This window comes from Mastacembelus armatus, unplaced genomic scaffold (assembly GCF_900324485.2).
Source record: "Mastacembelus armatus unplaced genomic scaffold, fMasArm1.2, whole genome shotgun sequence".
Taxonomy (NCBI): domain Eukaryota; kingdom Metazoa; phylum Chordata; class Actinopteri; order Synbranchiformes; family Mastacembelidae; genus Mastacembelus; species Mastacembelus armatus.
In genome coordinates this window covers 35,634-43,483 of record NW_022872845.1, presented here as the reverse complement: position 1 = coordinate 43,483, position 7,850 = coordinate 35,634, and the positions used below count along the sequence as shown (strand labels likewise).

At 52.7% G+C, this 7,850-nt stretch overlaps 1 non-coding gene across 1 annotated transcript; it reads right to left on the bottom strand.

Annotated features, from left to right (window-relative positions):
• Positions 1–1,483: 1,483 nt before the first annotated feature.
• LOC113132357 (5S ribosomal RNA) lies at positions 1,484–1,602 on the bottom strand. Its single transcript, XR_003295887.1, has one exon. It is a non-coding gene; the product is annotated as a 5S ribosomal RNA (ribosomal RNA).
• Between the last annotated feature and the right edge of the window lie 6,248 nt (positions 1,603–7,850).

Here is a 7,850-nt window from a genome sequence, read left to right as displayed (position 1 = left end):
TTCACCCCTCACCCCCTTTCCATTTCCCCCTCATCCCTACTTTCTTCCTCTTATCTGACTGACTCGCCCCCCAGCCCCCCGTAGCTCTTTTCCGCACCTGCATTGTTTCAACCCGTCCCACAACCCCGCCTCCCCCCTCCTCCCCATCATTCACCCCCCCTCCCTCTATCACACTTTCTCCATCATCCTCCCCCTCCACATCATAAGACAGCTCTACTGAAGCCGTGTCCAGGCTAGAGCCTATCTCCTCCTCCTCCAGTCTTATCAGTCTCTCCCCCCCCGTACCAAAGTCACCTCTTTTTCCTCCGCTGCTTCGCCGTCCTCCTCGAGTACGGCAGCGATTGCACTCTGTCATTAAAGCGGACTTTCATGAACCGCGTCCCGTCTGCAATGCTGGTCCCCGGCCACATACGCCGTTTAATTGGCGAGGTGGCAGTCACTCCCCACCCCTGCAATTTCGCCGTAATCTCCTCGTCTTTTATATAAGCTGGCAGCTCTAAAAAGGAAACCACCAGCTCATCGTTCGTAATTTCCTTCGCTTCGTGCTCCCAATTTTCAGCCCGTCCAGAAGCCTCCTCTTCCCAATCGGGTGACTCATCGTCACTTCGTAGTTCCTGGTGTTCTTACACCGGCACGCCAGAATTCCCCCGCACAGCTCCCTGATGCTCTTCATGAGTTCCATCGGTGTCACCACCTCCTCCCCATGGATCTCCACCGCCACCATTAGCTCCTTTCTGTATTCCTTCTCCGCCACCGATTCACCCGCCACCGCCTCTGCTCCACTCCTCCCTCGTCCTCCGCTCCTGTCGTCCTCCCGTCTGCCGCCGTCCTCACTCCTGTCCGTCGTCCGTCCTGCTCCACTCCGTTCTCCACCCGCCTGCCGAGCCTCCATTTCCCCGTCCTCCGTCACACCGGCCCGCTCTCCGACCGCGCCAGCAAACATCGGCGAAACCCCCCCCCACCAAACGGGCTGGGAGCGCCGTCCGCAGCTCCCTGCTTCGCTGCTCTTCCTCTGTTCTGCTCCTTCTTTCCCCTTCTCAAAAAAAAAACACCACACCAGAACGCCAAAAACACTCTTTCCACAACACCCAGCTCACTGTACTTCCCCACCGAACACGTCACACGCTTACGCAGGACGGTGTGGCCGTACGCGGTAACTGTTCATGCAGACTGACATTTTAAACACTGGCTTGTACTAGCCTGCAAGTGAGTGAATTTTTTTTGTTGTTGCTTTTTCTTGGGAATTCATCCATTTATCCACAACTTCACATTTCCAGATGGGTTTCTGCTTTGTCTCCCAGTATTAAAATGTACTTTTGGTTTGCTGTTTTTTTTTTTTTTTTAAATTACTCTGCAGAGCCTTTCTCACATCTGCTGGAGGCGGGTATCGAACCCCGGTCTCCCGGGTGAAAGCCCTGAGCGTTGTCTCCCACCCGTCCACCCCGACCACCGCCTTTTTCCAGCTGGGACACAAAAGAAGGGAAGCCTACAGCACCTGGTATTCCCAGGCGGTCTCCCGTCTAAGTACTAACTAGGCCCGGTCCTGCTTAGCTTCCGAGATCGGACGGGATCGGGCGCTGGCAGGACGGTGTGGCCGTAGGCAAACAGCTTGTGACAGATGCGGTATTTATTGATGCAGACTGACATACACTGGCTTGTACCAGCCCGAAAGTGAGAGTGAGACTTTTTTTTTTTTTGGAATTTATCCATTTATCCACACTTCACATTTCCAGATGGGTATCTGCTGTGTCTCCCAGTATTAAAATGTACTTTTGGTTTGCCGTGTCTTTTTTTTTTTGAAATCACTCTGCAGAGTTTTCCTCACATCCGCTCGAGGCGGGTATCGAACCCCGGTCTCCCGGGTGAAAGCCCTGAGCGGTGTCTCCCACCCGTCCACCGCAACCACCGCCTTTTTCCAGCTGGGACTCAAAAGAAGAGAAGCCTACAGCACCTGGTATTCCCAGGCGGTCTCCCGTCCAAGTACTAACCAGGCCCGGTCCTGCTTAGCTTCCGAGATCGGACGGGATCGGGCGCCGGTTTTTTTTTGTTGTTTTTTATTATCAAAAACATCTAGAAATACATTACATCATGACACACTTTCAACAGTCCAATAATACAAAAAACCACAGAACCCCCCCCCAACACAACCTATCCCTCCCGACTGAAAACCCTCCCTCCAATCCCACTATAGCAAAGCAGTACCCACCCTCCCTCACACTCTTTGCCCACCAAAACCCCCCCCCAACCCCCCCAAACAGAAGACCCCTGCACCCCACATACATTCCACCTCCCAACCAAACCCTCCCCCCCCTCCCCAACCCCCCTAAAACCCAAAATCCAAAATCAGCTTGTGCCCCTCTGCTCTTCGACATAAGGAGGATAGTCTCCCAAGAGTCCCCATAAACCACTCACTGTCTCTTTCATAAAGCATATTCAGATGAACCCTCACCATAGACTTGTAGACTGCCTCTAAACTTAGTACTTTCTTCTCATAGAACGCATAATTCCGCGTCAGCATCACTGCCCTCCTTGCCATACTGAGCAGACAATTCACCAGCAGTGCATTAAACTTCACGGCCCGTTCAGTCACCCCAAAAACCCACATCCACTCCCAGTCCCCCCCTCCCTCCACTTTGACCCCACACCTGCTCTCCACCAACCTTTTAACAGCCGCCTTAAACCCCCGCACCCCCTGACAATCCATCAACAGATGCTCCAAAGTTTCATCTTCCTCCCGACACCGGCAACACACCCTCCCAAACTTTTCCTTGTCGATTTGGTGCAGCACCACCCCTGTAAAAACCTTCCTATGCCGTATCCTGAAATCATTTGCGAAATTCTGGTGACCGTACAGACTATTATGCATATTCCCCCAAACCTTAGTACAATCCCTCCCCGCAAACACCCTTGCCCAATGCCCCTCTGCTGCTGGCCTCTTAACCTTTCGAGCAACAAAAAACCTGTACCAGTAAGCCGACGTCGCCTCTTGCAACGCCGGCATCCCAGGCAGGCACGCCAATACAAACCGCGGGGCTTCCACCTCTCCACCCCCCCCCCCCCCCCCGACCAACTCTAACCACTCCCTCGGCACACAATCTTCCAACACTCTCCAGAACCTCCCCATCCTCCCCCTCCTATATAACCGCCCCCGAAACCCCACCCTCCTCGCAACCTGCTCTACCGCAAACCCTCCCTCCCGAGTCAAAACATCTCCCATCTTGCATATCCCCCACCCCTCCAGCAGAGTCGTTCTGAACGGCCGGCCATTTTCACCAACAAAGAGTTATTAAAAATAGGCTGCTGCAGCACCTGCTCCCTGCTACTAACTTGACACCTCACCAAAGCTCTCACCCTCACCCAAGCCTCCATCACCTCCCTATAAAATGGCTCCAAAAACTGCCACTTCCTCACTGAAGTGTTTGCACATAAGTTATACAAGCCACTCCCTCCCCCCTCCCTCACACTCTGCCAAAAAAAATCCACCCAGCCATAGGCCGGTTGACCACTTAAAAATTTTTGCACCAACTTCACCCTGAACGCTTCCTTCTTTGCCTCAAAATCCACCAGCTTCATCCCTCCGGCATCATACCCTGCCACCATCGTTCGATGACCTACCCCACACGCCTTACCCCTCCATAGAAAGCCCGCCACCGCATTCTTCAACCGCGCTAGCAAAGCTCCCGGCAAGTCGTACACTTGCATCACGTACAAGGCCTTCGTTGCCACAAGCGCATTAACCACCACCACCCTCCCTTTAATTGTGAGGCGCCGCAACCGCCATCTATTCAACAGCCTTTCCATCCTGCCTATCACCTCCTCCCACGTTGCATCCCTTGCCTCTACATAGTCTGTTCCTAACCATACTCCCAACACCTTCATGCGCCCCTCAAGTCTCCTGAAGCCCCAGCTCTCCACACCCCCGCCACCACAAAACTTTATCCCCGATTTATCCACATTCACCCGTGCTCCAGACGCCCCCTCATACACCCTCATCACCTCCAGCACCCTCTCCACACTATCCCTTCCCTTCACCATTATACTCACATCGTCAGCAAACTGGACTATCCTCACCTGCCGGCCCCGCGGCGTTTGCACCCCAATTATCCGCTCATCCCGCTTTATCATGGCCGCCAAGGGCTCCGCCGCCATCGCATACAGCATCGGTGACAAGGGACACCCCTGTCTGACCGACCTCTCCAGCTTGAAACTGCCTGTCATCATCCCATTACATTTCACACAGCTAGTCGCATTTGCATAAAGCAGGCTAATCCATGCCCTGAACCTTTCCCCCAAACCGCACTTCCGCAGCACTTCCCTCAAAAACCCATGCTCCACTCTGTCAAAAGCTTTCTGTAAATCAATACTCAAAAAAATCCCCCCCTCCACCGCCATTTTCTGCAACACGCTCCGCACCGTCAGTATACTGTCAGCTATATTTCTGCCCGGGATACTATAAGCCTGCGACTCACTTACTACTTCTCCTATCACACTCTTCAACCTCGACGCTAAAACTTTGGCTAAAATCTTATAATCAGAATTCAGTAAACTTATCGGCCTATAATTTTCTAAACACTCCCTCCCCCCCTTATTTTTATATATCAAAGTTATCACACCCTGCGCAAAGGATGTCGGAAGCCTCTGTGCACTTTCCATCTCCCGAAACACCCTCAGCAAAATAGGACTCAGCTGCTTCTTATAAGCTTGATAGAACTCGCTGGACAAACCGTCCACCCCAGGACTCTTGTTCTTCTTCAAGCCCTCAATTCCCTGCTCTATTTCCTGCAGCGAAATATCCCTGTCACAGTCCTCCTTACCCTCCCGACTGATCTCCACACAGAGACTCGCCAGTGCTTCCTCCAAGTCCCTCCCACACACCCCCTCCTTCTTAAAAAGCTTTTGATAAAAACCCTGCACCGCCTTCATTATGCTCTCCACATCAGAGCACATCTCCCCTCCCTCACCCCTTATACTGCGCAACCGGGCTCCCTCTTGCCTCACCTTCTCTACTCCTAAGAAAAACCCTGTGCATCTCTCCCCCTCTAGCGTGTGTCTCAGTCGACTCCTTATCATTGCTCCCCTGCATCTCGCCCCTTCATACCTCTCCAGCTTGCCTTTCAGTTCTAAATAAACCTCACTGCTGTAGCCAGGGGTCCTTTCCAACAGCTCCACCTCCTTCTGCAACAACGCTTGCAGTTTCACACCCTCTCTCTTCTCTCTCCATACTCTCTGCTTGCTATAATTTATGCAAATCTTCTTAATTCTGTCCTTCAGTTTCTCCCACCACTCCCCCACATTCCCCACATACAGCATTTCCACCTCCGCCTCCCTCCAGAACTTACTCATCCTTGCCTTAAAATACTTGTCTTCCAACAGACTAGCATTAAAGTGCCACATTCCCCCATTCCTTGCACCCCTCTCCCCCCCCATCACCAATTGTATTGCTGCGTGATCACTCCACCCACTGAATTTATAGCAACACTTCACCACCCCCCTGACTAAACTAGCCGAGACCAGCGCAAAGTCTATCCTAGCCTGCTTTAGCTCACCCAAAATCACCTGCCGCCTAGAGAAAACCCTTTGGCCAGGATGCAGTGCCTTCCAAATGTCCACCAAATCCTCCTCCGCCATCAAATTCAGAATTTCCTTCCTACTGACATCACTCCGATACTTATTATTGATCCCCACATCCCCCTTCTCCACTACCGCATTCCAATCCCCAATTATAATTGTGGCACTCGTGCACCATTTCTGCAGCGACCTGATAAAGTCCCTCCTAACCGAAGCATCATTTGGCGCATGTATCACTACCAACCTAATCTGCTGACCTTCAAAATCCATCTCGACTACTAGTACCCTTCCCCCCTCTCCCCCCCCCCATACACACATCTCACATCTCCCACCCGCTGTGTATCAACCAAAACCACCACATCATCCCATTTCTGAGCCATCCCCCCTCCCACCACTCTATACTTCCCCCCGCCCTCTATTTCTCCAATAATGCCCTCATCCCATCTCGTTTCCTGCAAACAAACAACATCACCCCGCAGTTGTTCCATAAAACCTCTCAGTTTCTTCCCACTCCTTAAACCATTTACATTTTGCGAAATGATAGACAGTACCATGACTGTTGTAACATAAAACATAGAGATTTCCCCACCATTCCTCTCACTTCCCCCTAGTCCCCACCTTCTTCCTCTTATCATCCTGCCCCCCCCCCCCCCCCGTCGCCCTTTTCCTCATTTGTCCTGCTTCTCCCACACCCACACTTCTCCCCCCCCCCCCCTTTTTTCCCCCAACGGTCTTAACGACCCCCCCCCCCCCCTCAGTCTTTCCTCCAACGTTAACCTCCCGCCCTCCTCCCCAAAAATCTCCCCCCCTGTCATAAGACAAGCTCACCGATGCGGTGTCAAGACTGGAGCCAATTCCCACCTCCCGATCTATAGTCACTAATTGGTCCTCCTCTTCGTCCTCCTCCCCATCCTCAGTCTTACTCCTTTCCTCCTCTCCTCGCTCTTCGGGGTCCCCCGCCGACGGTTCCCCGCCCAGCTTCTCCTCCTCTTCCTCCTCCTGCCCGTCGCTGTAGTTGCATATACAGTTCTCCTCCTTGTTGTGGCAGATCTCACACCGTCGCAGTCGACTTTGACATTCCCTCGCGTAGTGACCCTGCTGGCCACATTTCCTGCACAAGAAGTCCGGGCACTCACGGAAAATATGTCCCGGCTGTATGCACAGCCTACACACCTGCGCCTGGCGATCATGAATCACTCTGAAATACTCAGAGCCAGCCGCTGTCGAAAACTTGGTGGAATACGGCAGCGACTGTATCTTATCCGTAAACCGGACCTTCATAAACCTCGTCCCGTCCGCTATGCTTGTCCCCGGCCACATCCTCCTCTTGATCGGCGAAGTAGCAGCCACACCCCATCCATGCAATTTTGCCACTATCTCTTCGTCCTTGATATACGCCGGGAGCTCCAAGAAGGAAACTACCAGCTCGTCATTCGTGATTTCCTTCGCCAAAACTTGCGTATTTCCAATCTTTAAGCCGTCCAAAAGCCTTCTCTTCCCGACCGGATGGCTCATTGTTATCTCATACGACCTCACGTTTTTGCACCGACACGCCAGGATTCCCCCACAGAGCTCCCGAACACTCTTCATAAGCTCCAACGGCGTCACAACCTCCTCCCCTTGAATATCCACTGCCACCGTTAGCTCCTTACTGTACACTTTCTCCACCACTGCTTCGTTCGTCCCACACTCCGCTTCGCTCCGCTCTGGTCCTCCGATCCTGTCCCCCTCTCGTCTCCCGCCGTCCTCACTGTTTCCCGTCCGCCGTCCTTCTCCACTCCTCTCTCCCCACGCCTGTCGGTCCTCCATCCTCTCCGTCTCCCTCACATGGCGGGCCGCGCCGACCACGCCACCAAACATCTGAGGGCCCCCCCCCGAAACCTGGGCCGGGACTGCGATCCGCAGCCCCCCACTCCGCTCCTCCCTCGCTGCTTCGCTTACGCCTCTTTGTTTTATCCTTCTCAAAAAAAAAACACCACGAACTCCTAAAGCTGCTTCACAACAAACAGCGCACTTTCACTTCCGCACCGAACACGTCACACGCTTACGCAGGCAGGACGGTGTGGCCGTAGGCAAACAGCTTGTGACAGATGCGGTATTTATTGATGCAGACTGACATACACTGGCTTGTACCAGCCCGAAAGTGAGAGTGAGACATTTTTTTTTTTTTGGAATTTATCCATTTATCCACACTTCACATTTCCAGATGGGTATCTGCTGTGTCTCCCAGTATTAAAACGTACTTTTGGTTTGCCGTGTCTTTTTTTTTTTTTTAAATTTCT